We start from the raw sequence: 27,197 nt of genomic DNA on the forward strand, positions 1-27,197 counted from the left end.
GCAGTGCTTTCAAAGGCCGGACTTCCTACCTGATGGAGAGAAAATATTTCACCTGGCATCTAAGTAAAAGGTCTCATCTTCTTTTTTTCTTTATTTTACGTCGAATGCCCCCACTTGGTTTGCTGAATTGGAGAAGATGGAGAAGAGGGACAGAAAAGTTAGGGCAGGTCTCAATACCATAATTTATACCCAACTCCTGAAATTATAGATTATTGTTGTTAAAATCTTTACACAGTTGTTGGACTACACCAAAATTCTTATTCTATACGAGCAAAATTCTTTATATGAGCATAAATTCAGATACCACATCTATGTAAATTGAAACATTCTAGAGTATTACACCTTGCCACAGATGTTTGATTTTATTCGTGGAATTAGTAGCTTCCAGATAAGTAAAAAATGGATACTTTCATCCCCTACGCACCCTTAATATTTCTTTAACTGATATGTAGGACCACCATTTTGTCGCTTTGTTAATCTTGAAAACCAAACGAGTCACAGTGACGCCACCTTAAGACGTCTGACTGCCAGCAGAAAGGCTGTGCTTACTCCGACCTTGCTGTGATCTAAAGTGTTTTGTTTACAGTTAAGGCACCGGAGAACTGCGGGGTAAATAGTGAGAGGGCAGGCGTCTGCTGTAGTAGCGACGTAGCGTGAAAAAAGTACGACGCAGTCCCCGAGGGAAGAGAACCGGGAGCTGTGAGCGCCATCCTCCTGTGGAAAGTAGGCGGCGGCTTTAAAAGACTGAGCCCGGGAGAAGAATTTCCAATAAACAGCCTAAAGGCGGAGCCTGGGGAGAAGACAGAAAGTTACACTCGCGCTGCTCTGAAAAAGGGGGCTCGGCTGCCCGCAAGACCCAGAATCTCGTCCTGGGTGATGTTTTTGTTGTCAGTTTCACCCTTGGTAGTTTTCTCCTGAGAGCTGAGAAGTGGCTCATAAGCCACCCAAGATTTGTGTGTCCTTTAACAGCTTGGGAGAGAGACGAAGACCACAATTACTTAAAAGAAGACACCTGTGTGGTAGCCGAGTGTCCCGGCGGGGCGGCTGAGCAAGCTCGCCTCCCAGGTGCGGTTCCTCGCAGGGGGAAGTCAAGCAGCCCCCAAAACTTCTGCGAAGGCGCACGCTTTTTGGCCCCATTGCCCCTCCCACCTCGAGCACACGATTTTAATCCTTCCTCGAGGATGTTTACGGTGAGGCGAGGCTCGTTCAATTTCGCTATGCTCCTAAACCGACATATTTTTAGAGTTTGGAAATTTCACAAACTGTTTCTGACGTTTTTTATTCAATTTAATAAATACTTATTGAGCATCTTCTATTAATTTGCTTACTCTTTCTACAAATATTTTTTGAGTGCCTTGATATCCGAGACTCTGGGAATACAGAGGTAAACAAGCAGATTTACACTAGGATGACCGCTTACACTCTAGTAGGGGGAGAGGAGACAGAAAAATACACAATAATACATGAGTGAAATACACATACCGCGGAAGGAAGTGATACATGCTATGGAGAAAAACAAGCAGAGGAGGGGGGAGAGTGTTGTGTGAGGTCCCAGTGTGACTAGTGTGGTCCAAGAAGGCTTCATTGAGAAAGTGCCCTTGGAGAGATGCTCTGAGGACTCGAGAGAGAGCAGCCATGTAGTGTACACCATAGAGGGAACAGCAGAGGACTTCCCTGGTGGTCCAGTGGTTAAGACTTCTTCCAATGCAAAGGGTGGGGGTTCCATCCGTGGTGGGAGAGCTAAGATCCTGTGTGCCTCCTGACCAAAAAAAAACAAAAAACAACACTAAAACATAGAAGCAGTATTGTAACAAATTCAAGACTTTTTTTTTTTGATAGAAAAATTCTTTAAGCAAAACAAGTTTACATGTTGACACTTATGGCTTAACTAGAATAAATTTGTCCAAGTTTAAATTGTGTATATTGTGTAAAGTCGAAAGACTTAAAAAAAATTTTTTTTTGATGGAGAGGAACAGCAAACACAAAAGTAACAGCAGCAACATCTGCTCAAATAAAGCAAGGTAGGCCTATGCAGGGTTTTAATCCATGAGTGGCTGACAGGGGAGGCCACTGAAGCAGTAGGAGGTTCTGAGCACTGGAATGATGTCCTCTTACCATGCGAAAGGTATTCTCCAAGGTTGTATTCTCAGCAGTGTGGAGAATGAAAGGATGAGGAAGTCACAATCCTTGCCTTTTAGGGAGTATTCATCCTAGAGGGCTTCCCTGGTGGCTCAGACAGTACAGAATCTGCCTGCAATGCAGGGGACTGGGGTTCGATTTCTGGCTCAGGAAGATCCCTTGGAGAAGGGAATGGCTACCCACTCCAGTATTCTTCTTTGGAGAATCCCCAGGACAGAGAAGCCTGGAGGGCTACAGTCCATGGGGCCGCAAAGAGTCAGACACGACTGAGCGACTAACACTTTCATCTTAGATGAGGAGACCACCCTCTGCACAGAAACTCCATAGATAGAAAGCAAAATATGGAAGAACTCTGTTCAGAGATGGAGTACAAAGGAGAGAGAAAGAGGAAGCTGTAAAGGAGGTGATATGAGTCAGATCTTGAAGAATGAGTAAGTGCCCTTGGAAAGATGCTTTGAGGACTCCAGAGAGAGCAGAGAAAACTAAAAAGCTGTATTGGCAGGGGTGGTAATTGGGGGTTGGGATCAGACAGTGGCAGGCATGGGGGTGACATGCTAGTGAAAAAGTCTGCTTTATTCAGTAAGCAAAGGAGCTTTTGGTGAGGAGAATAACATGATCATTGTTCAAACATGTCTCCTGACCAAGAGCAAGCCTGTACCCTGAGAAACAGAATCTAGGGACAGAGCCAAATGAAAGTTGGGTGGACGGTCCCATAATGGTCTTAATCAAAAGGGAACTGAGTTTTGCACAGAGCACAGATGTGAGGCAAAAGGGTAGAAAGAAGCATAAGCCACAAGACCAGAGAAAGAGGGCTTGGAACAGAGAACAGGAGGCTGTCTGGTGTGAGCTACTGAGTTACAAAGGCATAGCTGCAGATACTTTGTATGCAGTGATCACTGCCTTGACCAGAGGAGAGGAGGTAACAGTTAAGGGACCCAAGTTGCATAGATTTGGAGTCTAGAAATGGAGACACAGATGCAGAGAACAAACTAACAAGGGGGTGGGGGGTGGGATGAATTGGGAGATTGGAATTGACCATATATACACTATTGATACCATGTATACAATAGATAACTAATGAGAACCTACCTATAGCTCAGGGAACCCTACTCAGTGCTCTGTGGTGACCTAAATGGGAAGGAAATCCAAAAAGGAGGGGATATATGTATACGTGTAGCTGATTCAGTTTACTGTACAGTTGAAGACAACATTGTAAAGCAACTATACACCAATAAAAAATTTTAAGTTATTTATTTGGCTGTGCAGGCTCTCAGTTGTAACACTAGGGAATCTTTGATCTTTAGTTGCAACCCTCAGGATCTAGTTCTCTGACCAGAGACTGAACCTGGGCCCTCTGCATTGGGAGCATGGAGTCTTAGCCCAAGGATCACCAAGGAAGTACCTCTAATAAAAATTAATTAAAAAAAAATATGGGACTATGCGCTCCCAATGCAGGGGGTCCAGGTTCAATCCCTGGTCAGGGAAGTAGATCCCAAATGCCACAACTAACAGTTTGTATACCACAACTGAAAGATCTCCCATGCCACAACTAATTGACTTGGTGCAGCCAAATTAAAAAAATTAAAGGACCCCAAGCTGTCTTGGACAGTCAGATGTTTGGGTTCAGAAATGGCATCTGACAGCAGAGTATAGGGTGGTTGTGATGAGCATGGAGGCACTGACATAGGGAGGTGACTTTGAAGGCTGACTGCAGTTGCTCAAGCAAGAGGTGGGTGTGTGCCAAGTCGCTTCAGTCATGTACGACTCTTGGTGACCCTATGGGCTGTAGCCCACGAGGCTCCTCTGTCCCTGGGATTCTCCAGGCAAGAATATTGAAGTGGGCTGCCAAGCCCTCCTCCAGGGGATCTTCCTAACCCAGGGACTGAACCCACGTCTCTTGCACCTCTGGGTTCTTTACCACTAGCGCCACCTCGGCAGCCCTAAGCAAGAGATACAAGGGCCTTAAGCTGTGGCGCAGAGGAAGGAATGCAAAACAAGGAATGAATATGGGTTTGCTTAGGTAGTCAGAACAGATAGGAGAGCTGGTGAAAGACAGAGAAATGAGGGATGACTTTACAGGTAATTGAGAGAATGGTGCCATTAAATAAGAAAAGTAGCACACAGGGAGGATGCGGCAGAGACGGCTTGCTGTTCACCAAATTCCATTCTCACCTTCTTCCTCAGTATCAGAATTGTAACCAGGCATACAGCTGCCCAGCTACGTTAAATTTCCCACCTTCCTTTGTAGCTGGATGTGGTCTGATGATAGGTGTTTTCCAGCAGAATGTAGGAAAAAGTGATATGTGTCTTTCAGCCTAGTGTATAAAACCTATCACATGACCCCTCCCCTTCTGCCCCTCTCTCATCGCTCCCATGGACTGTTAAGGTGAATATTACTGTAACCTTGGAAGACTCACGTTAAAGATGATAGCGTCACCATCAATGACTTGACCCAAGGGGAGAAAATGAATTTCTACTTTGTCAAACCCTGTTAGTTTGGGTCGATTTGTTATAACATTTTATAGTCAATCTTAACTCATACCAGAGGGCAGAAAGAGAAGGGGGGTGACAGAGGATAATGGTTGGATAGCATCACTGACTCAGTGGACATGAGTTTGTGCAAACTCCAAAAGACAGTGAAGGACAGGGAGACCTGGTGTGCTGCAGTCCATGGGTCGCAAAGAGTCGGACATGACTTAGTGATTGAACAACAACAACTAATACAAATGGGAAAGTCTGGGAGATAAAGAGTATCAAAGGTTGAGAATTTGATTACAGTCAGTATATATATTGAAATGAACTATATCCTTGAGGGAAAAAAGAATAAGAGGTTATGTTCCTTAAGAGGGTAACAAAGGGACTTCCCTGGTGGTCCAGTGGTTAAGAATCTGCCTGCCAATGCAGGGGATATGGGTTCAATCCCTGATCCAGGAAGATCCCACAGGCCTCGGAGCAACTAAGACCATGTGCCACAACTACTGATCCTATGTGCTGCAACTACGGAAGCCCGCACACCTAGAGCCCACACTCTGCAACTACAGAGTGTTCCCCATTCTCTGCAACTAGAGAAAACCATCATGCGGTCATGGGGTTTCAACTCAACCAAATAATAATAGTTAATTTCTAAAAACAGGCATGATAATCCCCACCCCACACAAAAATGGGTAACAGAGATAATACTGGAGACATGAATCTGACATGTAATGTAAAGATATGGTGTGGTTGGCAGGACTCTCTGAGACCTGTCTGTATTTACAAATATGCTGAAAGTAATCATATGACCAGGTCTGATCCAGCATAAAGTTTTCCAAAGTATGGGAAAGCATATTCGGAATGTTCTCCATATTTTTCATCACAGTTGAGCTGTGCAACACTCTTTTCTTCACTGCCCCACGAAACCTTCTCAGAGAGTTTGCTCCCTTAGCCTTTTCTGCTAAGGGATTATATGACATTGCTCCCATTTGCTTCCTGAAGATGACCAGAGAGGGGAGAGTCAGTAGCTATATGATTTGAACTTGACCAAATCCTCTCTCCTGGGAACTTCAAAACCAGGTTTCAAAAACTTCAGTTAGTAAACTATAAGTTAGAGATGCATAAGGTAATACAGATTCGGAATTGAAAGAGCAGTTTTAAGAAAGCTATCTTTGGCCCATATGTGATGGAGATGGAGATAAAGATTGCCTGTAGTGTCAGAAGAAAGAAAGGGACATTCAAAGAGAGTTGGAGAAGAGAGACCATAGGTTTTCACATTTATTTATTTATTTGGCTGTTCTGGGTCTTCATTGCAGCATGAGGGATCTTTAGTTGTGGCATGTGGGATCTAGCTCCCTGACCAAGGGTTGAACCCCGGGGCCCCTTGCATTATCAGTGCAGAGTCTTAGCCACTGGATCACCAGGGAAGTCCTGAGACCCCAGGTTTTAGACAGACAAATAACACTCAGCACCCTAAACTCCCCAGTTTCTGGATCCTGCAACTCGGGAGGTCCAACTACCTGGATTTCAGTTCCGTGGGACAGCATGTGTTTGTAAAACAATTCCATTTTGCTCCAAGCTAGTTTGTTACTGGTTTCTATTATTAGAACCCAACACATCCCTGATTAATACTTTACATATTTGAAAGCAGCTTCTTTGATTTCATCACATTTGACCCTCATAAGACCACCATGGCAAGACAAATGCCATTATCCTCTCTTGCAGATGAGGCCCCAAGATTAAGAAGACTGAGTGTTCCAAAGCCACAAAAAGGTGCAGGCAAGGCGCTAGGACCAGTGTGCCTGCCCTCTGGAAGCTGAGTCCAGAGTCCACTGTGATGACCCTTGTAGATGATGCAATGATTTAGTGAGTTTGTAAATTTTATCACTGAAGTTTCATTGGCTTAGTTTACCTACTATTCATCAATAGAAGGTTCTGGAGAAAAGGAGAGTCAAATTTCTGAAAAGAAAAATAGCATCTTTGAAAGAAACTGGACTCAAAAAAGGTTTAAAACTGAGCTTAGGTCAGACTTTAGAGAAAAAAATTCATGAGGCATTTTTAATTAGAGAAAAAAATTGTCATTTTTCAGTAAAATGTAGTAATAAAATGCAGTATTGCTGGTTTCATAAGAAGGGGAAATAGCAGACTCTGGTTTCATGACCTTAATTTCCATGATTGAAACATAAATGGCCAACTTCTGTGAGTAGAATATGGAATTTGGAACAAAAAACATATTCACCACCAACTCACCATTTTCAACTACATTCATTGAGAAGATATGAAGGAGAAAACTTCCCTCAATGACCGTCTCAGTCTTCAGTTTACACAAACTTACAGCTAAAAAAAATACTGGAAAGTGCTCATTTTCTGTTCCTGACCACTCTCTGAATAACTGTTCACATGAATATTTGTTCATTCCTTCATTCATTAAATTTTTAATGAGCTCTTACCAGATGCCAGACCCTCTGGGGACATAGCAGAAAACAAAGACAGCCAAAGTCCTGCTTAATGGAATGGAGTTAATACTCAAGTGTGGAAGGCAGACAATACACAAGTAAGTAAGCACAGGGTGTCATGCCATTAAAGGTGCTCAACTAGTGTCATTGAGGGTGCAGAGAGTAATGAAGACAGGTGCTATATTAGGAAGGACTCTTTGATTAAATGATATTTGAACAGAGACCCAATGAATTGAGGGCATGGACTACATAATTTTCTGTGTTCCAGGCAGAGGAAACATCAAATCCAAGAGCCCCGAGGAATGTGCCTGCGATGCTAAAGAACAATAAAGGGACTTGCAAGTTAGAGTATGTAGGGGCTGGGAGGTAGGAGATGAGATCAGAAAGAAACTAGAGGCCTGGATCATGTATACTTTATAAGATATGGTAAAGACTTTCAATATTATTTCAATTGAGGTAAGCCATCTTCGAGCAGGGAGTTTTGATTTGACTTTGACTAATTTTGATCATTTTGCTGTGTGGGAAGTTCTTCAAAGAAGCCCGAGAGAAGTAGGGAGACCATTGCAGTAATCCAAAAAGAGGTCATGTTGATTCAGACCAGGGTGGTAGCAATGCATGTGGAAGAAAGGGTAGAGTTATGATATATGACTTTTTAAATTTTTATCTCATTTTTAGTTGGAGGATAATTATTTTACAGTATTGTAAAATATTGTTTCTGCCATATACCAATGTGAATCTGCCATAGGTATACATATATCCCCACCCCACCCCCAGCCTTGAGCCACCTACCCTCCTCCCTTCCCATCTCACCCCTCTAGTTTGTGACAGAGCACTGGCTTTGGGTTTCCTTCGTCATATAGCAAATTCCTACTGGCTGTCTATTTAACATATGGTGATGTGTATGTTTCCATGCTACTCTCTCAAATCACCACCCACCCTTCCACCATTGTGTCCAAAAGTCTGTCTCCTTTGCTGCCCTGCAAATAGGATGGTCAGTACTATCTTTCTAGATTATATATATATATATGTGTGTGTGTGTGCGTTAATATAGGATATTTGTGTTTCTCTTTCTGACTTACTTCACTCTGTATAATAGGTTGTAGGTTCATCTACCTCTTTGGAACTGATTCAGATGTGTTCCTTTTTATAGCTGAGTAATATTCCATTGTGTGTATGTATCACAACTTCTTTATCCATTCGTCTGTCAGTGGACAGATATGTTTTTAAAGATATAGCCAGCAAACTTTGCCAAATGATTGAAAATGGAGAGTGTATGGGAAGGAAGAGTCCATAATGACCCCAAGGCTTTTTGGCCTAAGCAACTGAAGAGGGTTTGGCCATATACTGAAATGGGGTTTACTGAGGGAGGAACAAATTTTGCTTTAAGTGTGCTAAGTGTGAGATAGACATGGACATCCAAGTGGAGACATTGAGTAAGCAGTTGTATATATGAGTCTGGAAGTCAGGCGAGAGAGGTTTGTGTTGGAGACACAAATTTGGAAATTTTCAGCATTTAGATGATATTAAAGCCTTGGGACTAGATAAGATCATGAAGGGAGCGAGTTTAAATAGAGAAGAAGCCTGAGCATTACAACTTTTAGAAATCAAAACTATGGAAGTCTCTTAACAGAGGAGAATATAAAGGAGCCACTGATGGAGTGGAGGAGAGCCAAGAGAGAGGTGACTCAGAAGCCAAGTAAAACAGTGTTTCAAGGACGAGAGAGATCAAATGGTTCAAATGTTGCTGGAAAGTCAAGTAAGATGAGGACTGAAAACTGACCATTGGATTTGGTCATGAAGGTCATTGGTGATCTTGATAAGAATAGTTCTGGCCAAGTGGAGGATATGAAAGCCTGGCAGGAGTGAACTAAAAGGTAAGTCATGTAATGTCCCTGCATGCTATATACTCACATGAACAAAATAGGCACACATATACCTCATCTAAATAGAGTGTGGCTAGGTTCTAATATCAGGAGGCCAGTGTGGAAGCAGGCCTGGGGTGGGACCTGGGTACTGGCAGATGGGGAGCTAAGGATGTGAAGAAGATACCACCCACTGACCACCTTTGCTTGTTTCACTGTATGGTTTCACATTCTATAATTCCTTCAGTGTGTTTTCTTAACTTTCCAGAGAATTGTCATGTTGATAAATTACCTTAAACCTCTTGGAAAGGAATCGCTTTTGGAGGCTGTACTAAGAGAATTAGCACTGAATGAGCTGTGCTTGTGAATCTCATATTTCACCCGGCTAATGTTCTGCTTAGAAAATCATCGCTTTATTGTAAATTCTTAGCATAATAAAAGGACATTGAGCTGTGTTTCTATTCTTGACAATAAGCCTTTTCTGACATTGTCATAATGGTATTTTTCTCCGAACCTCAATAATCTGCTTAAGATCTTCCTGTATCAGTGAACCAATTACATCTCTAGTAGCTAATGCAATTTGCAATTTTTTGCCTTTTTCCTTAACTTGGGATTTGATTTTCTGACCTAGATGTTTCAGAGTGGTTTTCCATCTGGCTTCCTTCACCAAAGAAACAGAAACATCCAGAATAGTTAGGCCCTCTGTCGCCACATGAGGACAGAAGAGGGTAAGTAATAAGAATTCCCCCGCAGAGCATTCATGAAGCAGGAATGTAATTGACTTGCTGAGCTGTTTAAACAGCACAGGAGGGCAGCACAAGGCCAGAACTCTCGGCCCCAATCTGGCAAATATTCCAGACCATAACCAAACTTACAGCCTACGTTTCTAAATGCATACAGAAGAGTTTTAAACCCCACCAAATTTAACTGAACTGTAAATCTGTATAGACTCTACCTATTGAACGTTTTCAGATCATTTTCATACATTACTCACATAATAATTTGAATTTAATGTTAATGTAGTTTATCATAGCAGAGGGTGTTTTAATACTTGTCTGAGCGGTTAAAGTAAGTATTATAACCCTTAACAAGTGAGTAAGTAGAAATGAAGGAAAAAGGTGGGGACTTCCCTGGTGGTCCAGTGGCTAAAACTCTGCACTCCTAATGCTGGGGGCCCAGAGTTTAATCCCTAGTCTGGGAACTGGATTCCACATACCACAACTGAGAGTTTGCATGTTGCAACTGAAGATCTGGTGTGCAGCAACAAAGATCAGAGATCCCACCTGCAGCATTTAAGACCTGGCCCAGTCAAATAAGTAAATAAATACATATTTTTAAAAAGATAAAAGGTAATTTGTCTCTGGTCACATGCAATTGGTGCAAAAATAATCCAAGCCTGATCCTTTTCCACTAAACTACTCTTCAGAAAGACACACCCCCATCCCTCTAAACACATATAGACATATACACTGCCTCCATGACACATTCACCTTGACTTCAGATATAAATATATGGCTTTCTTTTTCCTCAAGATTGCTTTGGTAATTCTGGGTCTTTTATGGTTTCACGTAAATTTTAAAATTATTTGTTCTAGTTCTGTGAAAAATATCATGGATAACTTGATAGGGAATCTATCTGCAGAATGCTTTGGATAGTATGGCCATTCTTAACAATATTAATTCTTTCAATCCAAGAGCATGAGACACATGAGCAGTTAATTTTAATGAAACTGCTTTCAATTGGAATCAAATGTCCTCAATGAACTATATGTCCAAGGAGAAAGCACATGTCCCAGGGTTAAAGGTTCTAAAGCGGCACTGTTTGGCAAAAATATGAGAAACGTGCAATTTTAAACTTTCAAGTAACTATATTTTCAAAAAGTAAAGTAAAAAGAAACAGGTGAAATATTTCAACATATAATCAATATAAAAACTATTAATGAGATATTCAACATTATTTTTTCATACTAAGTCTTTGAAATTTGGGGTGCATCTTACACTTACATCACATCTCAATTTGGATTGGCACATTTAAAGGCTCAAGAGTGGAACTTCCCTGGTGGTCCAGTAGTTAAGACTTCACTTTCCAATACAGCAGGTGCAGGTTTGATCCCCAGTTGGAGAGGTAAGATCCCACATGCCTTGAAGCCAAAAAACCAGAACATAAACAACAGAAGCAATATTATAACAAATTCAATAAAGGCTTAAAAAATGGTCCACATTAAAAAAAAATCTTAAAAAAAATACTCAAGAGCCTCACATAGACAAAACAGACAATATAGCTCTAAAAGATTACTGTGATGTTGACAACACCAGAGGAGATTTAATTGTGCTGGTATTTTTCATTAGCCTAGTAACTTTTATGGTCCTCAGGTAACAAAACTGCATAGGTTTTGAGTGGTCTGTTCCTAAGTTTGTATTTTCTCTAAGTCCTGTTATTTCTAGTGTGCTGTTTTTAAAAAATACTTGTCTTTTTCTGTATATACATATTTTCCTACCCTTCCTCCCAGCTAGAGGTAGTCCTATGACACAGTTCTGAGCAAGGAGGTGTGAGGGGAAGACTGTTAAGTCATATGGGAAAGATTTTTCACCCTGGTAAGAAAGGAGGATACAAAAAGAAAGCATTTTTCTCTTCTCTTTTTTTCCTCCCTCTATCTCTTCCTTTCTCTTTGAACATTTCACATGAGAACATGATGTTTGGTGCTATGGCCACCATCCTGAGACTGACAGAAGACTGCTAATTTGAGGATGGCAGAACAGAAAGGAGATGTACATGCAATCAAGAAGCCAGCCGGGCAAAGATGACGATGGTAGAGAGCCTAGGGTGGAGTCCTCTAGCTGTTGCCAGAGTATTGTAGCACAGAAGATGTCCTTAATGGGCACTGCCCATTCACAACCAAAGTTCACCCTTTTTTCTCCCATATGCCCCCATCCCTTTGCTAATGATTCCCTTCCATCTGACCAATATTCTTTCTTCAGGTGTGACAAGTGTGCTAGAATTACTCCCATTACTCCCAGAAAGAGTGCAGGGCTAGAAGCAGCAGCACAGTTCTCTTGCAGTCCCTTGTTCATCAATAAAGATTCATGCAGAAACACTGCAATTTGGCTGTAACATGTTTAATACTTTTAAAATCTTAAAAATGATCTGTCATGAAAAAAGTTCTATCACTCAGTTAATAAGATTGAAAGTGAAAGTCGCTCAGTTGTGTCCGACTCTTTGTGGCCCCATGGACTATATAGTTCATGGAATTCTCTAGGCCAGAATACTGGAGTGGGTAGCTGTTCCCTTCTCCAGGGGATCTTCCCAAGCCAGGAATCGAACCCAGGTCTCTCGCATTGCAGGCAGATTCCTTACCAGCTGAGCCACAAGGGAAGCAGTAAGTAAGATTATAGTGTATTGATTCAACAAATTTGGGGTAATTGGGAATGCATAGAAGATTCCTTGCTCAGCAGTTCCTTATGTTGGGGTCACAATAATTCAAGAACCCATGTTTACATAAATATGTGACTACAAAAGGCAGCAGTTTTTTCACTGCTTTACAATGTCGGGGTAATTACAGGAGAGTATGCTCAGAATGCTGCTAAATAAATAATATGGATAGCTATTTTTTTTTTTTCATGGATAACGTTTTTAGCTACTGATTGTGAAAATTCTGGAAGTCTATTTCCTGAGTTGCATGACAGACTGAATGGGAAACCAATTCATTGGTGAGTTTCTTTTACTCATTAAAAGATTTTTTTTTCAGTGAACAAAGATAAAAGTTTTATTTGACCAGTTACTGGTCTTACACTAACGTTTTCATCACATGTAAATTAACCAGTAGTCTCAAAGGATTGGTAGCTCTGTATCAACTCTTCATCCAATTTCCATTAGCACCATCTCATCATGTGCAATAAAAGCATTCAGTTTCTTTTACAGTTGTTGACTGCCTTGACAAAGTAAGCAGTGTTTATGAGTCAGTCTTAATCACCTTAATAAGTGAACAAAGAATCAATTCAGCTTATCTACATTTCTTTTCCTTCACCAAAAAAAGTCAATTCAATCCTGCTTAGAAAACTGGCTATCACCTTACCTCAACCAAATGAGTGCAACCCTAGATAATGGAGCAGGACTTTAAGTTCCTTCTCACTTTGGTACCAACTGTTGCCTTAAAAGTAAGTATCCAAATCGCTACATTTACTACACTTTACTATCATATCAAACATAATGAGAAAAATCTAGAGGTTAATTTTTTAACGTTAAGGTACTCTGAGAACCATACTGGAAGTACCCAGAGCCTTCAAAATTTGGCCCCATTGGCACACATGTACATACTTTCCCCTTATTTAATTTCATGCGACCTAAAAATCTCATCTTCCTTTTGTAGAAAGTTTCTTCTATTACAAATTAAAGTCTTCAAATTCATTATTTAAAACCTAACATATAGTCCAATAAAACGTCCAAATTGTAAACATCAAACTCAAAGATACATATGCTATTATCCAACTCAAAGATACAGATCTAGGTTTAGCTGAATCTACCAGCAACTGAAGGCCGTTTAGAGCACATTAAAATGCATCATTAGAAACTCTTCTATTAAAAATACCTAAGAAAAAATTAACTTGCCTTGTTTTCAAACGGATCTAGTCATATCTAAAATATAACCAAAGTTTCACCAGATCTTCTCATCTTGTAAATATCATAGCCTTCTAAGCCATTTGAAACTGATTTTGAAGGGAACTTAAAGCCATTTAAAAAAAATTTGCTTGTTGGTTGGTGCTTTTTCCGGCTATTGCTTCTCGAGTCACCACTGTTTTTAGTTTCAAAATTTGCATGGCTGCCTTCTTGACTCTGCTGCAAGAGACATTCTTAACCATGGAGGTATTGCTCGAAATTTAAGTAAATGGGCTTGAGCGTTAGGGTTATTTGCATCTTTTCCATTACAGAGTCCATATTTTTAACAAGTACCTAAATTCCACCTTCGCTTTGGGGCTTAGGGTTGCTGCTTACCACTTCTTAGTTATGGTTAAGAGTGGCGCTATCACCTTCATTACCTTCAGTAGGACAGATCTGATAAGACAACGGTTTCTGAGTGTTCAAGAGCTTTCATTACCGCTCGTATTTTCCCTGGTTTCAGGCTTACACTTAACCTGTCCTGGTATCAACCTCCCATCCGTGTCCCCGGCTGACAACTACAGCCCAGGGCCTGTCCTTACTCGCCGGGCTCTTGAGGCGGGACCCAGCGGCCGTCCGAGGTAGTAAACAAAGCCTAGCGCAGGCGCAGTGGCGACAGGCGTGTAACCTGGTTTGCTAGCAGCCAATGGGATTTTTTGAACAGTAAAAAGTGGAAAAACAACAAGAATCTCTACACCGCTCTAAGGTGATACAGTGGTTGGCTTCTTCTGTTTTTACATACTCCTGACTTTTGTTTCTGAGGAACTTGTGGGACCTTCGAGACCTCGCAAGAAGCCCTTCCTAGAAGGGAAAACAGCTGCTGGCGTGTTGCCTACTTCTAGCCTCGTTTGTTCTCGCCGTGGAGTCTTGATATTTTTAATTTGACTACAGCACTAAATCACCACACCTGGTGGAGGGGAGGTGGGGAAAAAGCCTCCCACCACCATAAAAAAAACTACTCGCCCGTCTAGATCAAACATCGCGAGATCTGCCTGCGCGAACAGCAACCCCCCCAACTCTGTGCGGTTGCGCATGCGCTTGACTAATTTTTTTTTTTTTTTTTTTTTTAAGCGGGAAAACGTTTCGAAACTTTTTGCTGGATAAGTCAAGCTAGTTTGACCCTCGAGAAAGGTCGGAGGATAATTCACGTTGACGCGATGGATTCAAGCACACAACGCTACATTCTTCGAGATTTTGCAGTCATTACTACTCACGCTTGTATGGTCGTCCCTTCTTTCCGTTACTGTGTGTCTACCGTGAATTCTCTGAGGAGAATTCAGCGAATCGAGTAGTAAAGGAGTGGACATAGGAGAGCCGTTCAGGCTTTAAAAACAAGAGTGATGGGCTTTATGTGTTTGGAAAGATAACCCTGGGAGCGACAGAAGGAATAAATCGTTAAGGACCGTGAAAAAAAATTTTTTTCCCCCTGGAGACCAAGAGGGATTGTGAAGTAAGGTAATGTAGAGGGAAGGAGAAGATGGGAAAATAGAAGCGGTGAAGGAAGGCAGTAACTACACTGCCCAGTGGAGAGGAGAAACTAGGAAAACAGGGCACTTGGTAGTAGAGTAGTGTTCCCCAACACTACTTTTTTTTTTTTTTTCATCAGGGACCAGTTTTGTGGAAGACAGTTATTCCGTGATGGGAGGGGGACAGGGGACGGTTTCAGGATGAGTCAGGCTCATTACATTTATTGTGAACTTTATTTCTATCATGATGGCATCAGCTCCACCTGAGATCATCAGGCATTAGAGTCTGAAGGTTGGGAACTCCTGCAGTGGAGAACGTTCCCCATCAGATAGTATGAAGATGTTCGTATTTGTAAACAGAATGACAGAAATGCCCCCCACATTTAGTTCCTCTTGAGTAAGGTGGAAATCGGGGAGTCCCTAAGTGAGTGGGACAAGGAGGATTCTAAAAGCCAGAGTCCTGAGCAAGGACTGAGGTTGGGATGAGGAAGTAGAGGAGTCAGGAATTCTGGAAGCATCTTGGGAGGACTAATCTGACCTCTTTCTCTCTCAGGATACGTGGGACACCTGCACGAGCATTCAGTTTCTTCCTGCAGTGTCTGAAAGGTACTACCCACACCTCAAGTGTCCTCACCCTGTGGGTCCCTTCAGCCACACCTCAGGCAGGAGGCAGTGTGGATTTCATGGAGTGGAATGGTGGAACTGAGCTATCAAGACACCAGCTTGTTACAAAAGTACATGCTTTCTGCTTTTAGCCTCCCAGCGTCACTTGGTATGAGAGTCCATCTTGGTATTAGCAGCAATCTCTAGTCAACTTTTGATTTTGAGTATATTTTGATTTTTTATGTACTATCTGGAGTACAAGGCAGAGGAACAATGCAATTTTAGTCGGCCAGCAAAATTGCTTGTAGGTAAGCAATATAGCTTCATCTGTAAGAAAAACTCGATATAGAAAGCCACAGGATTTAAGTTAGCAGTGAGGGAGAAGGATCCAGGTATCAATCAATAGAATCGAAATGCTTCATTAAGAAAGTCCAGTCCTGGTAGTCCCCTATCAAGAAGTTCTCCCTAGAGCAGTTTACTTCATTTTGGCAGCCTACAGTATAGCCTAGGAAATGGCAACCCACGCCAGTATTCTTGCCTGGAGAATTCCATGGACAAAGGAGCCTAGCAGCCTACTGTCCATGGGGTGACAAAGAGTTAGACATGACTGAGCAATTAACACTAATGTAACCTAGTAACTGGGCCACATGTGTGTCATTCATGAAACTGTTCCAGAAAAAAAAAAATCCATGCGTGCAGTAGAGTAGGGGTTCTGCATTGATGCCTTCGTATTTTGGTTTTAGGGAGTGGGATCATCCAACTGTAAGAGGTGTGATCTCTCAGTATGGTGTCACAGAAAGGGTATAGAATTGAGAATCAGACCTGGAGTTTGATGCTAAGGTATGACAGTCTCTCTGTGTGACCTCTCTGAGCCTCGGTTTTTCTATGTGTCAGATAAGAACAGTAGTGTCGTCTTCATAGGATGGCTATAAAGATGAAACAAAATACTGTTGACAACTGCATGAGTTACTAGTATAACTTATAGTGTATGTTTAATAAATAAGAGTTTCTGCCTTGAGCTTCCCACCATTTATGCCTGCCATCTCCTCACCAAAATGTGCATTCTCAATGTAACATCTGTATTCAGAAAACCTTAGGCTAGATTCTTTACCTTGCCTGCACATTAGCATCATCTGGGGAGCTTTAGAAAGTCCTAGTGCTCAGGCTTTATCTGTGACAATTCAATCAGAATCTCGGGAAGTGGAACCCAGATATCAGTATTTTTTTAAAGCTCCTCATTTTACTGCCAAGGTTGAGAATCACTGCTCTGACTACACAAGTGGTGCTGTCGGTACTTTCAAATGAGAATAGTGAGAATCAAGTGTGTTTTTGTAGCCTTTGAGTGAGTAGACAATCACTTGTACTGGGAGGGATGGCAAGGTGTGGGTCAGGAATTTGAATTTCTAAGAGAAAGGGTATTTTCTTGTAGGTTTCTAGAGATATAAGTAATTCAGAAGTTGAAACCACCATACTACTTCCGTTATTGATGCCAGGATATTGTGGTTATTGGCAGACTCGGCAGTGGAGAGTTCATGGAATTAAAAAAAAATACACACTAAGATGTCAGTCATTTCCTCTGTCAATTGCTTCCTCGCTTTCCTTGTCCTTCCACTTTATAAAATTTGCCAGTTCTATTAGAGAGTGTTGAGGGAGAAGTACAAGAACTCTGCTCCATCCCAGTGCCTCCAGCTGATTTGATCCACTTTATATCTGACTTTGTTATTGTTGTTTAGTCACTCAGTCATGTCTGACTCTTTACAACCCAATGAGTTACAGCAAGCCAGGCTTCCCTGTACTTCACTATCTCCTGGGGTTTGCTTAAACTCATATCCATTGAGTCAGTGATGCCATCCAACCATCTCATCCTCCATCGCCTTCTGCTTCTCCTTCCCTTTGTCTTTCCTAGCATCAGGGTCTTTTTCCAATGAGTCGCCTCTTTGCATCAGGTGGCCACAGTATTGGAGCTTCAGCATCAGTCCTTCCAATGGATATTCAGGGTTGATTTCCTTTAGGATTGACTAGTTTGATCTCCTTGGTGTCCTTGAGCTGAGTCAAACTTACTGCCTCCTAAGAATTTGGATCAGAATATTGAGAGACTGGGTCATATGTTTTCTCCCCAGCTTTATGGAAGAATGACTGACAAATAAAAGTTGTATATCTTTAAGTTATACAATGTGATGTGATATATGTACATTGTGATGTACCTTGTGATGACCACAGTCAAGCTAAATAATACCCCATCTCACATAGTTAACATTTTTGTATTTGTGGTGAGAACACTTGAAATCTCTCTCAGTAAATTTCAAGTATATACTGTTATTAACTATAGTCAACATGCTATATGTATATAAGATCTTGAAAACTTGTTTACCTTATAATTGAAACTTTGTACTCTTGACTAGTATCTCTCCCTGTAGTGAAATCCGGAAGCCCTGGTAACCACTATTCTACTCACTGTTACTATGAATTTAACTTTTTTAGATTCCACATATGAATGAGATCATGCAGTATCTGTCTTCCTGTGTCTGGCTTATTTCACTTAATGTAAGGTTCATCCATGTTGTCACAAATGGCAGGATTTTCTTTTTTAAGGTTGAATAATACTCCAGTGTGTGTGGGTGTGTGTGGGGGGGTATTTGTATATCACATTTTCTTTACTCATTCATCTGTCAACAGACACATTGTTTCCACATATCTTGGCTATTGTGAATGATATGTCCATGAACATGGGAATGCAGACATCTCTTCTAGACAGTGATTTTATTTCCTTTAGGTATATACCCAGAAGTGGACTTTCCAGGTGTCTAAAATCAAGATTGCCAGGAGAAATATCAATAACCTCACATATGCAGATGACACCACCCTTATGGCAGAAAGTGAGGAGGAACTAAAAAGCCTCTTGATGAAAGTGAAAGAGGAGAGTTGAAAAAGTTGGCTTAAAGCTCAACACTCAGAAAACTAAGATCATGGCATCTGGTCCCATCACTTCATGGCAAATAGATGGGGAAACAGTGGAAGCAGTGTCAGGCTTTATTTTTCTGGGCTCCAAAATCACTGCAGATGGTGATTGCAGTCATGAAATTAAAAGACGCTTACTCCTTGAAAGGAAAGTTATGACCAACCTAGATAGCATATTAAAAAGCAGAGACATGACTTTGCCAACAAAGGTCCGTCTAGTCAAGGCTATGGTTTTTCTAGTGGTCGTGTATGGATGTGAGAGTTGGACTGTGAAGAAAGCTGAGTGCCAAAGAATTGATGCTTTTGAACTGTGGTGTTGGAGAAGACTCCTGAGAGTCCCTTGGTGCAAGGAGATCCAACTAGTCCATCCTAAAGGAGATCAGTCCTGGGTGTTCATTGGAAGGACTGATGCTGAAGCTGAAACTCCAGTACTTTGGCCACCTCACGCAAAGAGCTAACTCATTGGAAAAGACCCTGATACTGGGATGGATTGGGGGCAGGAGGAGAAGGGGACAACAGAGGATAAGATGGCTGGATGGCATCTCTGACTCGATGGACATGAGTTTGAGTAAACTCCAGGAGTTGGTGATGGACAGGGAGGCCTGGCATGCTGTGATTCATAGGGTCACAAAGAGTTGGACATGACTGAGCGACTGAACTGAACTGAATTGAGTGGTAAAGAATCTCTCTGCCAACGCAGGAGACATGGGTTTGGTCCCAGGGTCGGAAAGATCCCCTGGAGGAGGGCATGGTAGCCCACTCCAGTATTCTTGCCTGGAAAATTCCATGGACAAATGAGCCTGGGGGGTTCTAGTTCATGGGGCTGCAAAGAGTCAGACATGACTGAGCAACTAGACAACAACAGTATACCCAGAAGTAGGCTTGCTGCATCATATTGTATTTCTGTTTTAATTGAGACTGGTTCATTTAGATACAAGCATTGAATTTGTAAGGTCATGTAACTTGCAGAGAGCTGAGGCCACCATTTGTGTATTAGTAATCTGACCAAGCTGATTGCAAAAGAGAAGCAGGTGAATGCTGTTAATTAAGAGAGAGAAAATGGGAGAGAATAGGTCTTGTAGCCTCAAGAGAGAAAGAGATGGAGTCGGTGGCTATCTCAGCTCTGACAGCTTTCTGTCCCTTACTTTAGTCCCATCTTTGGTGTCACTACCCCTTCCTGTTCTTGAGTTCCCTGCAGTTCTTCTTCAGAATCTTTATAATAAATCCACCTCCACCCCAGTGGCTTTCTTATTTCCCCTTAGATAGCTCTCTAATGTGGCTAGTTGTGTTCTCCCTTTCCTCCTGCCCTTGGATTAATAAAACCATAATTTTCCACAACAGGAACACACACAAATGCAGCAGGGACACTTTTTAACTCACTACTGCTCAAATATGCCAAGAAAAAGTAGTTCTCTTCATTGTTTTCTAGAGCTTTCATGTGGGTGTGTTATCTATTATTGCATAACAAAATTCCCCCAAACTTAGGAACTTAATAATAAGCATTATCTTATCATTTTTGTGGGTGAAGAATTTGGGAGCAGCTTAACCAGGTAGTTCTGGCCTGGGATCTCACAAAGTTGCAGTCAGGATGTTGTCTGTGACTTCCTTAGTGGTACAGTGGATAAGAATCCACCTGCCAATGCAGGGGACATGAGTTCAATCCCTGGTCCAGGAAGATTCCACAACATAGAGTGTGTGCGTGCTTAGTCACTTCAGTCATGTCTGACTCTCTGTGACCCCATGGACCATGGCCAGCCAGGCTCTTCTGTCCATGGGATTCTCCAGGCAAGGATACTGGAGTGGGTTGCCATTTCCTTCTCCAGTGAGAAAGTATGAAGTGAGTGAAGTGAAGTCACTCAGTCATGTCTGACTCTTTGTGACCCCATGGACTGCAGCCTACCAGGCTCCTCCATCTGTGGGATTCTCCAGGCAAGAATACTGGAGTGGGTTGCCATTTCCTTCTCCACCGCAACGTAGAGTAACTAAGCCTATATGCCGTTAACTACTGAAGTATGCACACCCTAGAGTCTGTGCTCTGCATAAGAGAAGCCATCGCAATGCACTACAACTGGAAATTAGCCCTCCCTTGCTGCAACTAGGGAAAGCCCACATGCAGCAGTGAAGACCCAGCAGAACAACAACAACAAAAGATGTCGTCTGGACTACAGTCGCTTGACTCGGGCTGGAGGATCTGATATCGGGGTGGCTCCCTGTCCTGTTGGTAGTTGGCACTGGTTGGTGAGAGGCCTCAGTTTTCCATGCATGGACCTCTTTACAGTACAGCATTAGTGTCCTTATGACATGGTGGTTGGCTTCCCCAAGAATGAGTCATCCAAGAGGGAGAGAGCCAGGCAGAAACTGTCCTTGTGATGATCTAGCCACAGAAATTACAGAGAATCACTTCTACCACATCATTTTAACTGGAAACAGGTTGTAAGGATGGCCCATGTTCAAGAGAAATATTATTAGATGTCACCATTTGAAGGGAGGCATATCAAAGAATTTGTGGTCATATTTTAAAGTCATCCCAACTGTTCGATTACAGAAAAACCAACTAAGTGTCCAGTTCAGTCTCAAATATAGTTCAATCAATTTCGTCATTTAAGTGGTTCCTTTAAGTAGCATAAGTCTCCTTTGAATAAAAATGTGTCCTGTTTCATAATGTTTCCCAAGGAGGTCCTGACATCTTCTCTGACAATAACGTCCATGTGTATGAAGGGTGGGCAGGGGTAATAGATACATCCTTGTGGACTCGAGTAGGCTTCATTCTGGACCTAGTGTGTGCACTGGCAGGGTTTTTGCATGATGCCCCTTGCTGGCCTGATCACTGGGGAACCTGCTGGCCTGTGATGCTGAAGCCTGGATCTCATGAATTCATGGCCCATTTTTGGCTTCAGGCAAATCTCCTAGGGAGGAACAGCCTCTCCCCCTTAGCGACTCTGCTTCTCCTTGGCTTTTGCTATCGAGTCACCTCACCTGACCACAGCAGGTCCCGTGGCTGTTCGTTTAACATCCATGCTTCAAAGGAACAGGAAACTCTTGGGATGGTCAGCTGCTCTGTGTGCATGTGTACGCTGTAGAAAATTTGCCATTGGCCCAAATGGCCATGCAAAGTTCAGAATGAGGTGTGAGGGGCCTTGGCAGCTGTCTCCAGAGGGGAGCAAAAGCAGAGATCTCTTGCCCTGAGTGCTCCTCTCAACCTGGAGGTAACTTACTGTGGTACCCAGAGTTAGGACACCTATAGATATTCAACCAATACTCAGATCCTGTGAATATGTTACCTTCCAGGGTTAAAGGGACTTTGTAGATATGACTAAGTTAAGGCCTTGAGAGGGGAGATTATCCTGGATTATCTCGATGATCCAATCTAGTGACTTTCCAGTCTGAGGTCAGAGTCACAGGGAGTGACTCTGGAATGGTTAAAGTTACTCACCATTACTTTATGACTGTGAAGTAATGGTTAAAGAGATACAAGATGGTTGGTTTCAAAGATGGAGTAAGGGAGTTACGAGCCAAAGGATGTAGGCAGCATGGAAATAGATTCTCTTTTCTGTAGCCTCCAGAAGAGAACACGGCCCTGCTGTCGCCATAATCTGAGCCCTAAGACCCATGTTGAATTTCTGACCTACAATACCTTAAGACAGTAGATTTTTGTTGTTTGAAGCCATTGTTTCCAAAAATTTGAAAGAGTCACCAAGAGAAAATGAATACGCTCATATCCTTCTTAGGTCTAGAAGGAGTCAGGTTCAGTGACTGGCTGCTTTATTCTCCTTTATCTCTTTCTCTCTGAACCTGAGATCTAGACGGAGAGACTCTTACTGTGTGGCATGTCCTTGTCCACCACAGAGCAGAATTTATTACTTTCCATTTTCATTCAGACAACAGAGTTGAAAGTACAGTACAGTAAACACCCACACACTCTTCACCTAGATTCGCCAGTTGTTACTTTCCTTTTCTGATTATGTATGTACGTATTTTTTCTTGTTTAACCACATGTGGGTAACTTGAATTCATCTTGACCTTTCATCCTTAATTCTTCAACATCTCCTCTAAGTGTAAGAAAATCCACCCATTAACTACAATTCCTTTCTCACATCTAATAGAAATAATGATTTCCTGACACCATCTAATACAAATCACAAGACAAATTTCCCCAATTGTCCCCAAAATATTTTAGAGCTATTTTATACTAACTCTCCCTCCTCAGTCAGCATTTCATCAAATTACGTGCTTTGCAATTGGTTTTCTTTAGTCTCTTTAATCTGTCACAGCTCACCCTTCTTATTTTAAAACAATGACCTTCTGATAAGTCCAGACTAGTTCTTTTGCAGAATATTCTATGTTCTCAATTTGGTTGATTTTTTTCTTATAATGTCTTTGATTTGTTTCTCCAACCACTGCTTCCCCCACCCCACTCCCCTCCCCGAGAGGCACACTGTATAGAGGTTTGATTATATTCAGATAAATGTTTTTTGGAAAGAATACTTCATGAGTAATGTTGAGCAGGTTACATTGCTTTATGTTAGACACTAATTTCAGGTTGTCCCATTGTTGTATGTGTGCTCAGTCATGCCTGACTCTTTGCTACCCTATGGACGGTGGCCCACCATTGTTAGTGATGCTAAATTTGGTCACTTGGTTAAGATGATGACCCCCTCTCCCAGTCTCGCCATTGAAAGTTTGTAAATAATCTACAAACAACCTGTTCCCAACAACTTTTCATCTCATAGTTTGAATATCTGTTGTGGTCCTTGCCTGAATCATTTCTTACACTGGGGCCTGCAAAAATGGTGTTCTAACTATTATATTCTGCATTTATTAGCTGGCATTCTTTTGTAAATAGAGTTTTCTTTAAGAGAACTGTTTTAATGAATCTCTCAGTGGACAATTGGATAGTGGTTTGCTTTCAGCTTTGTTTATTTTTTTTTTAATTTAAGTTATTTATTTATTTTACTTTACAACATTGTATTGGTTTTGCCATACATTGACATGAATCCGCCATGGGTGTACATGTGTTCCCCATCCTGAACCCCCCTCCCACCTCCCTCCCCGTCCCATCCCTCTGGGTCATCCCAGTGCACCAGCCCCGAGCATCCTGTATCTTGCATCGAACCTGGACTGGCGATTCATTTCACATATGATAATGTAAATGTTTCAATGCCATTCTCCCATATCATCCCACCCTCGCCCTCTCCCACAGAGTCCAAAAGACTGTTCAGTACATTGTCTCTCTTGCTATCTCGCATACAGGGTTATCGTTACCATCTTTCTAAATTCTGTATATATGCATTACTATACTGTATTGGTGTTTTTCTTTCTGGCTTACTTCACTCTGTATAATAGGCTCCAATTTCATCCACCTCATTAGTACTGATTCAAAGGTATTCTTTTTAATGGCTGAGTAATATTCCATTGTGTATGTATACCACAGCTTTCTTATCCATTCATCTGCTGATGGGCATCTAGGTTGCCTCCATGTCCTGGCTATTATAAACAGTGCTGTGAAGAACATTGGGGTACACGTGTCTCTTTCAATTCTGGTTTCTTCAGTATGCCCAGCAGTGGGATTGCTGGGTCATATGGCATGTCTATTTCCAATTTTTTAAGGAATCTCCACACTGTTCTCCAGAGTGACTGTACTAGTTTGCATTCCCACCAACAGTGTAAGAGGGTTCCCTTTTCTCCACACCCTCTCCAGCATTTATTGCTTGTAGACTTTTGGATAGCAGTCATTCTGACTGGCGTGTAATGGTACCTCACTGTGGTTTTGATTTGCATTTCTCTGATAATGAGTGATATTGAGCATCTTTTCATATGTTTGTTAGCCATCTGTATGTCTTCTTTGGAGAAATGTCTGTTTAGTTCTTTGGCCCACTTTTTGATTGGGTCTTTTATTTTTCTGGAATTGAGCTGCAGGAGTTGCTTGTTTATTTTTGAGATTAATTCTTTGTCTGTTGCTTCATTTGCTATTATATTCTCCCATTCTGAAAGTTGTCCTTTCACTTTGCTTATAGTTTCCTTTGTTGTGCAGAAGCTTTTAATTTTAATTAGGTACCATTTGTTTATCCTTGTTTTTATTTCCAGTATTCTGGGAGGTAGGTCATAGAGGATCCTGCTGTGGTTTATGTCAGAGAGTGTTTTGCCTATGTTCTCCTCTAGGAGTTTTATAGTTTCTGGTCTTACATTTAGATCTTTAATCCATTTTTAGTTTATTTTATAGCGTTAGAAAGTGTTCTAGTTTCATTCTTTTACAAGTGGTTGACCAGTTTTCTCAGCCCCACTTGTTAAAGAGATTGTCTTTTCTCCATTGTATGTTCTTGCCTCCTTTGTCAAAGATAAGGTGTCCATAGGTGCGTGGATTTATCCTGGGCTTTCTATTTTGTTCCATTGATCTATATTTCTCTCTTTGTGCCAGTACCATACTGTCTTGATGACTGTGGCTTTGTAGTAGAGGCTGAAGCCTGGCAGGTTGATTCCTCCAGTTGCATTCTTCTTTCTCAAGATTGCTTTGGCTATTCGAGGTTTTTTGTATTTCCATACAAATTGTGAAATTATTTGTTCTAGTTCTCTGAAAAATACCATTGGTATCAGCTTTGTTTAAAGCAGTTGGAAAGCTTTTTTTTTTTTTAAAGGATGTGTTAACTCAGTTTTAAAGTTCACTAATATCTCAATAGCATCCTCAATGTTTCCAGTTGTTTCTTTTGCTTGGCTCCCAGGCAATTGACTGTGGTAGGATTTGAGGTAGAGGTGGGTGAGAGGTTCACCAGTCTGTGGTAAAAGGGAAGAAAAATTTCTAGATGGGAATCAAGAAGCAGCATGATATTTCGACTGCACCAGTTCACAGGAAGATCGGTTTGTGGAAGTTAAGGATCTAAAAATTAATTCCCATAGAACTGGCTACAGACTTCGGGACCCTTTGGAAAATTTTTGCCTGCCCCAGCCTGAAGGCCTGCTCTATGGTACCAGACAATCTGAGCAAAGTCTTCCATATTTGTTTGATGACAGACAAAGAAATTTGAGAATGGCTTTCAAAACAGTAGCTTGGATTTCAAGCCTATTGTCTTGCTGTACACTCCTGTTTTAAATTTTGGAAGCTGAATATTTATTCCTTCTTTTTTTCCCATCACTTTGGTAACTCCAAAGAGTGCCACATTCCCTGTCCCCAAGGCAATTGATTCCCCAGGCAGGCAGAGGAAAAAAAAAAATCACATAAATTATTTTCAAAATATGACCCCAGTTACACAAATATTATGGGATTTTATGGGTTGGAGGGAAGACAACTGTCTACTTTCTTCAAAAATGCTGGGAATAAGTTTGATGATTATAAATATAACATTTTAACATAATTCATATATTACATAGCATTTTATAGTTATTATTAATAATATTTCAGATTATTATTCCTTATGAAATTGTTTTTATTATTTTATCATTAAGCTATGATGTACATGTGCAGTCATTCTAAAAAGAATGAATAATTTGATCTTTTTTGCTCTCAAATGATTTAAAGCAGTCTTTCTGATTTCTTCTGTCAAAGGCCTATAGTACTGAATCACATCAGTCACATTAAATTGATGTTACTTTAAATGAATCCATTATTTATGATATAGAATAGTATAGTATAGTGTACCTGCTCTGGAGTTAGACTAAACAGTCCCAAGTCCTAGCTCCTATACTAACTAGTGGTGTGGTTGTGGGCATATTACTTCTCCTCCCTAAGTTTCCTTGTCTGTAAAACAGGAATGTTAATAACAGTACCTGTCTTATGGTTGAATGTGCTCAGTCGTGTCCAACTCTTTGCCACTCCATGGATTGTAGCCTGCCAGGCTCCTCTGTCCATGGGGATTCTCCAGGCAAGAATACTGGAGTGGGTTGCCATGCCTTCTTCCAGGGGATCTTCTTGACCCAGGGATGCAACCCAGGTCTCCTGCACTCCAGGCGGAATCTTTACCGTCTGAGCCACCATAATTTGCTGAGAAACATAATACATCACCCCACTCCCAATATTTTTTTTACCAGTGTGGTGAATGTTTTATTTAAAATACAATAATTTCTTTTACCAAGTCAGGCTAAACCTCCAAGGAGTCTATTAAATAAATGAGAAAAATACAGTTAAGTTTTTCTCTGGTTGGACAGGAGGATAAAATGAAATCATGGCTCATGATAAATAATTAGCTGGTTCTGTTGTCATTGCTGTTATTATTATTCTTATTATTCACTAAGAGAAGAGAGATGATATTAAGTTACCATCTGACTGACTCTCTTAAGAATATCTTCAAACACATGTCCAGCTTTCCTGATAAATTAATTTTCTGAAAGGGGCCAGTGTTCGAATTAACAGAGTTGAATTTCTCTGAGCCTTACATAGAAAAACTAAATTAACTTGATTCTTATCCTAGAATAAAAGAAGTAAACATGTCTTAAGCTATGGACATTAGGCCAGGAAAGAGCTTCAGATCATGAAATTACACTGGGGCTCCTCTATGCTACCTCTTAACAGAATTTGCCTTACTGCACATTGAAAGTCAGTATTTCTACCTGAACCCCCCCAAAGAAATACAATATTCAGAATTGCCATGCTTAGAATT

General features: G+C 41.3%; 1 protein-coding gene and 1 long non-coding RNA gene across 5 annotated transcripts in view; one reads left to right on the forward strand and one right to left on the reverse strand.

Moving 5' to 3' along the window:
* Positions 1–19: 19 nt before the first annotated feature.
* LOC136159711 (uncharacterized) lies at positions 20–11,066 on the reverse strand. Its single transcript, XR_010661502.1, has 3 exons — positions 10,933–11,066; positions 1,483–1,759; positions 20–122 (listed from the first exon to the last, which is right to left on the reverse strand). It is a non-coding gene; the product is annotated as an uncharacterized lncRNA (long non-coding RNA).
* Positions 11,067–14,691: 3,625 nt separating this feature from the next.
* Positions 14,692–27,197, forward strand: part of GPR19 (G protein-coupled receptor 19) — a 37,276-nt gene continuing 24,770 nt past the window's right edge. Inside the window, exons 1-2 of one of the 4 annotated variants that reach the window (XM_065941149.1) lie at positions 14,692–15,037; positions 15,602–15,959. The gene's annotated coding sequence lies outside the window, so the exon portion shown is untranslated. The remainder of the gene's footprint in view (positions 15,038–15,601; positions 15,960–27,197) is intronic. The other 3 variants (XM_065941158.1, XM_065941143.1, XM_065941164.1) reach the window with 3 other exon arrangements.

The sequence above is a fragment of the Muntiacus reevesi genome, chromosome 1 (genome assembly GCF_963930625.1).
Source record: "Muntiacus reevesi chromosome 1, mMunRee1.1, whole genome shotgun sequence".
NCBI classification, from domain to species: domain Eukaryota; kingdom Metazoa; phylum Chordata; class Mammalia; order Artiodactyla; family Cervidae; genus Muntiacus; species Muntiacus reevesi.